General features: G+C 34.2%; 1 long non-coding RNA gene across 1 annotated transcript; it reads right to left on the reverse strand.

Moving 5' to 3' along the window:
* Window positions 1–1,963: 1,963 nt before the first annotated feature.
* Window positions 1,964–9,060, reverse strand: LOC138698235 (uncharacterized). The gene is made up of 3 exons (XR_011331781.1): window positions 8,935–9,060; window positions 3,993–4,083; window positions 1,964–2,690 (listed from the first exon to the last, which is right to left on the reverse strand). It is a non-coding gene; the product is annotated as an uncharacterized lncRNA (long non-coding RNA).
* Window positions 9,061–10,938: the final 1,878 nt, after the last annotated feature.

The following is a 10,938-nucleotide window of genomic DNA, read 5'->3' on the forward strand; positions in this document are numbered from 1 at the left end:
TCCCGCCCACGTAAAGCCAAGCCAACACTGCATACGTACATAGGGGAAACTCGTCTAATTCCGCAGTAGTACATATATGATTTTACTGCGGCTTTACAATAGCGTGAACGTAAGTTTTGAGAGGCTGTCAGCAGGAGGCATGTCCTCTGCAGTGCTAAAGAAAAAAAATCAAGGATATTGGTCGACACCTCTGCAGCAATACAGTGAAACATCGAAAGTTGGCTGTTTTTCGTGTTTTGCTACACAGCTGTGAATAAAGTGAGCATTGTTACATACAAATTGTTCCTTTTATGTTACTTTCGTAATGTATTTCATAATTATTTACTACTGAGGAATTAACCAAGTCCTATTGGGGATTTATCCACACTGTTGCGGAATTACCCGAGTTTTTTTTCAACTGTAATGTATGTACAATTAAATATATTTACATTTTAATAGATCTCTTTATCTCATTTGGTAATAAAAGGTTTCGTCTATGTCTACATATCTTGATAATATTTTTCAATAGACATTTTGATAAAAATATGATAGACTTATTTTTTAATATTGCGAAATTAGCCGAGTCTCCCCTATACGCACGCACACAGATTCACACATGCAAGCTTTAAATTTGAGGATATTGTGGAACAAATTCATATTCAGAATATGAGGGTGAATATTCTGAAATGGGCAAATATGAATAACAAAACTGAAAAAAATATATTATATTAAATTGTGTACTTTTTTCTCACATTGATTACATTTGCTCCTATTATTGAAGATTCTGGTATCAGTTGAGCTTAAAAAAATTATGTGAGGTTTTCTTTAAAAAAAAAAGCCAAGGGATTGTTGTTATCTTTCCCTTACAGCCCATTGTTTAAGGTATCTTCTAAACTTCTGTACTTCAGATTTCACTTGTCTTCGAACATTTATTTTTTCACGATCAGTCATATCTGCTATTTTCTTTCTTTTTTTATATTCTTTGCCATAGTTCCTTTTTTTCTGCAACTCCTCTTCAGTCATATTTGCCCTCTGCCTACGTATCTTCTCCCTTTCATATTTCCTACTTTCATCATCAGACTTTTTTTTTCTTTCCTATAAACAATCACATAAAATAATATTCGAAGTTACTTTATACACCAGTATTTAGTAATTTTATGTTAAATGAAACCTCATCCCACAATAAAGGGACCGACGTTACAGGGACCGTTGTTACAAATTAGTATAATTTCCGCAATAGTTCTGACAAAATAAATCGTTAAAAATATCATGGAAGTTAGATTTTTTAGTCGACAAACATTGTATTGTTTTGCATATACTACGAAAGTTTTGTATATACAAACTATATTTAATGCCACCTGGGACCGGTGTTACCAATAGAAAACATAACATTCAGTCATCAGTGATGATTTTTGTATTTTCCAATAAAATAAATTACGATAATGGACGAAAAGTTTTTCAACTGGCGCCATGTTGACCTCTCATCACTACCAACCGTTAAAATTTACCACATAAAGCAAAATTGTCTTTTGTGTAGCTCTTTTATTTCGAGGGACCGGCGTTACGAAACTTTTGGGGACAAACTTTACGTTAAAGTTGTGTCCTTTCAGAATTAAACAAACAACAATTCCTGTCTTTCATAAGTATTTATTTTTATAATCTTGACCGAGGAAATAAAATCAAATCGAAACATTCCGAGAAAAACTTAGTAAAACAGAGTAAAATGTAGTTGAGACATAGGGACCGTAGTTACAATTTGACGTTTGGGCGTTATTTTTTAATTATAAATTTTAAAATTAATCCTTTTATACTTTGTTTCCAACTGAAACATGTGAGAGTTAGTTAATTAAAAGCAAAAGTAATCAGTTAACATTTTCAAGAAACTCCTTAAATCAGCTGGGACATACATTTACCCATTTCAGAATATTCACCCATGAACATTTCAGAATTAACCAAATTTACTTTAATAAGTAATAATTCTAAATACATCTCCATATCATTTTTATATGATGTACAGTATGTACTGTGTGAAAAGTTGAAATAAAGTGAAAGAAAAATTCTATTGAAATAAAATATCACTCCTCAAAACTTTCACATAATTTGATAGAGTTAATTTTGAAGTCACATGTATCAAGCAGGTGCAAATGGCCCAAGCTCGTCAGTTCAAATGTTACATAATCTCTGTTGCATTTGAGTAGTTTCATCGTGATGTGTTTTATATCATTTTTCAGTATTAATAATTGCACATTTTTCTTTTCAGTAAAAGAAATTATGATATTAATTAATGTTTGATTCAATCTTATCGGCTGTCCTTCATGTTCGGAAAATACATGCTGTTTTAAATTTGGCCAAAAACCTTTCCAGTTGCAATCGATTCCGCTGAGGAGATTGAAAGGGCACAGCTGTTCAAAGAAGGCACATACGAGCTTGTGTTCTTCCATTTTCTGAAACTGAAGTCTTGCTTTACAACCTTCAAACTCTTTAGGGCACGGATAAATTAGTTCTGTGGTAATGTTCTCCATCGGTGTGTTACAAATGCTGAGAAACTCGTCGCTACAGATAGGACAGGATGGAATTTGATGTCTGCAGCGACTACACAGACTGTGGCCATTCCTACAAATGCAGATACGTGGCCGGAGTAGTTCCATGCACACAGGACATTCCAGTTGATCTAGCACTTCAGTTGAAAGGACGTTGAACAAGAGATTTTTCTGAAAAGAAAGAAGAAAATAAATATATGTAAATATAAGAAATACAGTGCAAGAAAATACAAAATATAAATAGGCCTAACTGGTGCACTGTGAAATGAAATTTTGCAGGAATTATCGGGATAAAATCTAGGAGGGACAGGTGTGAATAATATTGTTACCCAAATGAGTTTAAAATTTAAAAGTGTTAATAATTGATTAGTACCGGTATTACCAAAAAAAGTTGAGAGCAGGAGTTTTAATATTAAAATATCCACAATTTTCTAATTGGTTAAAAAAATAAAAGATTAGTAAGTTAAAGACTTTACTCAAATTAAACTAAGGCGTTATCATTTGTTACATTAATGGTTGTTACCTTTTCTAAATAAGTACAATTTTCAGCTAAATTAAAGTAAAAATTTATTTGCAAAGCAAAGCCAAAAAACGTAAGTCAAATGGTAAAGCAATAGCATTTGTGGACGTGTATCAAAGTCTACAATTTGGAATTTCTCGTTAGAGAAGTAGTAGTGCTTTGAAGTAGTACCATCTACTTAGCAAAATTGTCAATTGTTTTTGCTTTGTCTTTTGGCTTACGCCTTTTGACTTTGCTTTTGCAATACTTCTGACAAGATTGCCGTTCCACGACTTCTTCGTCATGCTGATGAGAACCGAATAGTTCGAAACCGGAGATTCGCAAACTAGGTAAAAAGAATATCGTCCCATTTTGTGTATCATAGGAAAAATCCAAAGACTTCAAAGGTTAATACCAAAATGCAGTCAAAGGATAAACCCTTTGGCAATAGTCTGCGAAAACACAACTTGTTTTAAAGAGTGTAAACTCTATTTGTGATTTTGCGTTTTCTCTGTTTCGGTTTCATTCGCCTCTTCAGCTAGAAAAGTGTGATGGCAAAAATGTTTTCAATCACTACTCTAGGACAGAGTGGAGAAGGAAAAATCTCTAACGAGAAATTCCAAATTGTAGACTTAAAAATTTATTTATCAACAGCAATCTCACTAGATGTTTTGATTTATCTTAGAACATAACAGACAAAACCCAATTACAATGTTCATGACTTACTTAGTTTCACCAAAACGTTTCAAAGGAGCCGCCATTTTCAGTTGACTATCTCTGTGGTAAACAAATGACGATCGCAAAGCATATTTTATACTATCGCAAAGAATTTGCAGTTTGAAATGTTGACAAACAAAGAAACAAATGATAGGAAGGTAATAAAAACAGAAACTTTCTTGTTTTGGTATTACTCCCAACAGCTGGTCGTTTCGACTTTTCCTAAAGTTATTTTTTGCTAAGTTAATATAACTTACCTGGACTTTACATGTGACGCATTGCCTCTCGGAGAAATAAATTAATTTGGATGAATTTTTCCCCATGTTGAAGAGCAGACGGCTGATGAACCTGTGTAAAATATGTATTACATTGCATTTACTAGAATACTTGTGGAATTATATAAATATCAATAGGCCTATTATTGTTCTTGATCCATTTGCATTTCTATTCAGTCATTTACACTCATTTCAAGACAACGTCCACATTCACACCATACTTGTTCACGTAATACTAAACTAAACGGTTCTCAAAATTATATTCCTACAACTAACTTAACACATTTCCGACCCTCTCTATTCTAACGACTACTATTCAAATTTCTCTAATATCCGACTAATTAATACTATCCTCCCCTATACATAATAATAACAATCACCACAATAAGATTCACTCACTATTTTGTTCTTTGTCCATTTCAGTTCTATTCAATTTTTATTCTCGTTTCAAGAACTATGTACCACACTCACACCACACTTGTCCACGTAACAAGTCGACCTGGTTGGCGAGTTGGTACAGCGCTGGCCTTCTATGCCCAAGGTTGCGGGTTCGATCCCGGACCAGGTCGATGGCATTTAAGTGTGCTTAAATGCGACAGGCTCATGTCAGTAGATTTACTGGCATGTAAAAGAACTCCTGCGGGACAAAATTCCGGCACATCCGGCGACGCTGATATAACCTCTGCAGTTGCGAGCGTCGTTAAATAAAACATAACATTTCCACGTAACAAACTTTCTTGGCTACACTCCTAATAGTCCGTTAACCTTGACCCTTCCCTTTTTCACTTGAACTCTTCACACCAGTTTCTTAAATCATAATGTTTCTTATTTTTTAACATTCTTATCTTCTCCTTCTCACAGATCCCTTCCCCGGCTCTTTCTTCTTTTTCAGCTCCTTGAATCGTTTTGGTATTACTCCCAACAGCTGATCGTTTCGACTTTGTTTTGTTTGGCTTTCAGTAGCTGACTCACACGTTTCATTCTTCTTCGACGTCACACACTGATTAACATTACCTGACGTCACTAGCTAATTTGTAAGCAATATAAAGCATCTATACTTAAGCAATGCTTAGTTATTCATTCATTCATAGTGTTCTGCCCAAGGGCAGGTCTTTCACTGCAAACCCATTATTCCCCAGTCTTTCCTATTTTCTGCCTTCCTTTTTGCCTCCTCATATGGTCCATATATCTTAATGTCGTCTATCATCTGATATCTTCTTCTCCCCGAACTCTTCTTCCGTTCACCATTCCTTCCAGTGCATCCATCAGGAGACAGTTTCTTCTCAGCATGACCCAGTCAATTCCTTTTCCTCTTTCTGACCAATTTCCGCGTTATTCTTTCTTCATCCACACTTAGTATAATATTTAGATTTACTTCGGTTATTTTATATACCTTATAAAATACGTAAATAACTTATTTTAGTTCTTACTACAATGAGGAAAGATGTCCGCTAAGAAGATGCCTAAATTATATACCCAATGATGTTTTCTAAACTCTGAACGCTCTATAACACGTTTTGTGATAGTAAGTGATGTTCTAGAATCTAGATAATACATTTTTATCCGTTTCTAGTTAGTACTTGGACAACAGTTGTAGATTAAACCAGTTTTGTCAAGTACTTACATAAATGTCAATGTTAAAGTCTACTTTGTGTTTGAGAGCGGAATATTTGAGTAAGTAATGAATCAAAGTCCGTATGAATCATGAGCTTCATGGTTTATGTTAGACAAAACTTTGTCAATAATTCCAAGTGTAATAGGTAAGTTATTCACTAAACCGAATGTTTCCTTGACGCTATCAAAATGAAGATTTTCTGCTGTTACATTTACGAACGCTGCGTAGAGAAATTTGATAGTGAGTTTACATTTTACTGCTTCTAAGTGTTGATTATGGCATTCAATTCTGGTTACGTTCTTTGCCCTACTAGGAGTTAATGTTTGATTGAAATATATAATTTTTAAGGGATATTTTTAATTTACGTTCATATAGTACTGTTAATAAGAATGATCGTGAATACACATTAACTACTAAATAGTAATGAATAGAATGCGATTTAACCCAAGAAAACCTTCATGAGTATAGTTTTTCAGACGATAAATTTCGGTTGGATTCACTGTCTTTTTAACTATGTGGAACGTTAAACGCAAGCTTACATTTCGTTTATCTATTCAGAAATTACGTTCCTAAAGTTGTAAATTTCTCTTCGATCATTCTATAAATGGGACATATGTTTAGATGTTCTGTGACATTATTAAAATTCAGTAGGGCTACTGAGGTTGGCAAATAATTTTCTTTTATAGGTTATAGTAATTTACGAGTCCGTAACAATGAGTGTTTCATGACGTTACTAACGACATTTATGTTTCGGTTATAGTCTAGTATATACAGTCGCGAAGTTTAATACGTAATAAAAATGCTTCCATAGATAGTTGCTAACCACTAGGATCGCTAATATCGCCTCATTACAGACAATGCGAAATAGTATCGGCACAGTCTATTGTTCCTAGCACCCTCACAACTCAAGCTTCGTGACTGTATATACTAGACTGTGATTATAGTCTAATCAACTATGACTGATAATAGGTTCGTTCCAACAACAGTCAGGAACCGTCCGTAAACTCGTGAGCATGCGCAGTACAGAAAAAGCGTTCCAACACAATCCGAACCAGTCCTGAACCGGAAACATGTACTACAGTCGGGCGTTCCAACAAGCTTTTGACACGAGTTCGGAACGATCAGAAGTAGTCCGCGGATTGAGGCATGTACGGAAGAGTACCCAAGACGCGCATGCGCATAAGCTCACCAACGTCTCCTGGATACTGAAGAAAGACATGATCGACTGTTCACGTCAATGAGGTTAAAGATGAAAAGTGACAGTACAGACGAATAATAAAACTAGAGATTTAATTTAAATTTTCGTCAAAAAGAAAGGGAATGAAAATTGTTTGGGTATTGAAATAGTTAATTACAATTTCAACATGCAGCTTTGATTAAAAGTATAATAAATAACGTACATACATTAATAATTAAAAAAATAACTATTTTTAGATGAGAGTCCTCCAGTACACGACATTGAATTAGCGGAATTCTTGCCTTCCATAATTTTTGTCATCTTTTTATAGAAAATGATCGAAATTATATTTTCTGCAATTAGAATTAGCTGCGAAACGATAATAATTAAGCATCCCGTTCTTAGCAAAGATGATCACAGTTATAGCATCTCTGGATTTAGTACATAACGATCCGCGAAAGCGTTCCAACAGCGTCCAGTTCAGTTTCAATCCCATAGCAGATGCTCAACTAGCGCATGCGCATAAGATGGTACAGGAACCGCACATGAACTGATCCATGAACCGCTTGTTGGAACGAACCTAATACATCTATTAACTGTGCACTCAAACAAGAAGATAAGTTAATGAATAAAAATTCATTGTTATAATATAAATTCATCTATAAATTGTACTATTTTTTAAATCTATCTTTACGGGGAATTCGTAATCTGTTTGAAGATAGGATAATTAACAGTGACAGGCAAAATATGAAATTTAATATTCCAAACCATATCTGCTAAAGGTGTGGAAACAAGGATTGTCAAGATTCACTTTATCTAGAATACAATTACGCAAAAATATTCATATGTTCAAAAGTCTTCATAATTTTTCATATCTTTTACGATTTTTCCTCTTCTGTTAGTATTTCATAGTCTACATACCACTGAACGGACTTTTCAGATATTATAAGGACACCAAGAAACGCTTCAAAACTCAAAGTCAGCCATTACACTCTATGAAGTCAGTAATGTTCTTGAATATAATATTTGTAAGATACCATAAGTATTGTCCACACCTGTGGAGTAACGGTCAGCGCGTCTGGCCGCGAAACCAGGTGGCCCGGGTTCGAATCCCGGTCGGGACAAGTTACCTGAGCAAATGCTGGGTAACTTTCGGTGCTGGACCCTGGACTCATTTCACCGGCATTATCACCTTCACTTCATTCAGACGCTAAATAACCGAGATGTTGATACAGCGTCGTAAAATAACCCAATAAAATTAAAAAAACCATAAGTATTAAACTGCAAAATGTAGAAATGTAGCACGATGCAAGAACGCTCCCATTATATCATGTGATATGGAGAGATCTTTTTCATCATACAAAACAATATTAACTGACAGAAGGTGTAATCTTTAGCCATAAGATATATGACAGTTACTTGAGTTATATCGTAACCAGTATTGAGTTCATCGAAAGTAAGATTTTTTTTTTCATCTCTTTAGTACAAAAAAATGAGTTATTTAGTTCTTCCATTCGATTAAACTGAAAACTGCTCTACAAATATTAATTATTGCAGGATATTTTATTGTGGCACTTTAAATGTAGCATAAACAGTTAATCTGAAAATGCCTACCTTGTAAATAATTACGTAAATCTTTTCCGTATGGTTTAGGAACAAAGGTACTTTATCATTGAAATGTTTATTTCATATTTTTTCCAAAACAAGTTTCATACTTCGGAAAAATGTTCTTCGTAATGTGCTGGTCTCTAGTAAAGACTAATAATCTGTGGCTTGTTCGATCTTCTGACATTACACCTGTAATTATCTCTGGCGCACGCTGAAGGAAAGAGTTTACAAAAGAAACTCATACAACCTAGATGAATTGAAAAATAATATTCGACAGGAAATAGCTTTCACATAGACTCGTGAAGAGTATCGAGAGATGGAGAATTTAAATATTTCCGCAGACCTTCTAAATGTGTATTAATTTTGAAATATATAACTTTAATTGTAGCTTGAGTACTATTTATCTTCTCCAATATGGGAAAGGACATGTATGTGAAATTTATATGTATGGAACAAAGCTGAAAAAGTTACCGAGATAAATATTCCGTACTGTATTAAAAATATATGCATGAAAATACACTTACCGTTTTTGTTGTGTGCTGAATCTACGAAATCTCTACTGAATTTGTTTAGTAATAAATAGAAAATGATTTCTATGTAATGTAGCCAGGAGCTCCATTCTGGACTTGAGTCACCACGATAACTGTAGGTGTGAGCAGTAGCATATTATAGGCTATGTCACTGTTTGTCGTGTGTATTGAAGTTTGGAAGACTTCGTAATCTTTAAAACAATATTTTGAAAGAAACTAGTGCTGTAAGAACAAACAAAAATTTGTATTAATTCCCTATGAAGAAACATTAAGACGAAATCATACAAAAGAGAAGAAACATGGGAGACGGAGACAGAGAAAAAAATAGGAAAGAGACAATATTAATGAACACACAAATGAGAAAACAAGATAAGCAGAACGGTAGAAAGAATATAAGAAAATGTGGAAACAAAAATGAAACAAAGAAACAGGAACTGTTTATTTTTATTTATTATTTGTTCATTTATTTACTTATTTATTTACTATTAATTAATTAATTAATTTATTTATTTATTTATTTATTTATTTATTTATTTATTTATTTATTTATTTATTTATTTATACTGACGGAGTTAAGGCCTTAGAAACTTCTCTTACACTTCACCAGGTCACACAATATATACAGGGTGTAAGGGGTATAAGTGCCGTCCTTTTCACAGTCATCGGGGACGGTCTACAGGATCAAAAAATGTCCATACAACATAGGGTCAAAACTTGATAGTTTTCCCAGAAAAAAAATTATTTTCTTATTTTATTCGGGTTATACTGCTTATATCGTTAGTAAAATTACGAAAACAATTACATCAGTAGGTACATCTAGCAAAGAGTTAATATTAGTTTACATACGTATGTGTGTTCTGTTAAGTATTCGTGAAATTGAATAAAATTACATGCTTAAATTTGTTGATATACTGGCGTGAGAGACGTGGCAACGTGTTCAGCAGGCAGTACTCTGCACAGGCGTACGTACATGTCAGCTGAGCTCAAGCTCCCTGTCCATAGCTCTACTGCCGAGCGGATGACAGTTCGATACCAGGTATTCGATAAACAACTTACAATGCCATTCGCAGTTTAGGAATATCATATGTTATTAATTTATGGAGGAAGTCGTAATTCAAGTGAGGCATGAAGGATGTACCGTCAACGTTTTCCTCAATGAAGGTTACCTAATCGGCGAAATTTTATAGCAGTTTCTCAACGATTGTTAGAAACTAGGAGTCTCTTACCTCGTTTCAAAAATCACACAAACAGAAATTTCTTTAAAAATGGTACTGCTTTATGGAAGCGGGAGAGATTGAAATGTTGCATTTAAAAGCAATTCGTGTGATTTTGTGCAGTAAACCATTATTGTTTATTTTTAGACGTAGGCCTACAATAAAAAAATGGACCAATATGCCATTATTGTTAAATAAAAAGGAAATTTACCATAAAGTTCTATTAGTGAGATTGAAAGTTTGTATTTGCTGCTCGTTTTATGTATGTAAACAACGGTCCACCCCTGCATTTTTTTTTTTTTTTTTTTTTTTTTAACCGGCCAGAGGCCGTTCACCAAGTTTTCTTTGTTTTCTGTTTTTCCATTTCTGACGTTGATATCCATTTACTTATACTAATACAAGCACAACACCCATGCCCGAGGCGGGACTCGAACCCACAACCCTTCGGCCCAAGCGATAGAGACATGCCGTGCCCCTACCGCTTGAGCCATCCGGGCCGGCTGCATTGGAACAGAGCATCTGTTTTGTATCAGTATGTCTGTATCTGCTTGAACTGTACTGTGTATTTGCAAACTCCCTGCTCCCTATACAGCAACGCTACCAAACGCCTAATATTGTAAACTTTAATAATTAGTTAAATATTGCAATTAGAAAAAAATTGTGAAGACATTTTTTCTTCTTGATGACATGAACAATCATCAGTTAAAATAATGGCACTTAGGCCTATATCCCTTACACTCTGTATAAGCAGTGAAATTTAGTAAAAAATTAAAAGAACAGAATA

This window comes from Periplaneta americana, chromosome 4 (assembly GCF_040183065.1).
Source record: "Periplaneta americana isolate PAMFEO1 chromosome 4, P.americana_PAMFEO1_priV1, whole genome shotgun sequence".
Taxonomy (NCBI): domain Eukaryota; kingdom Metazoa; phylum Arthropoda; class Insecta; order Blattodea; family Blattidae; genus Periplaneta; species Periplaneta americana.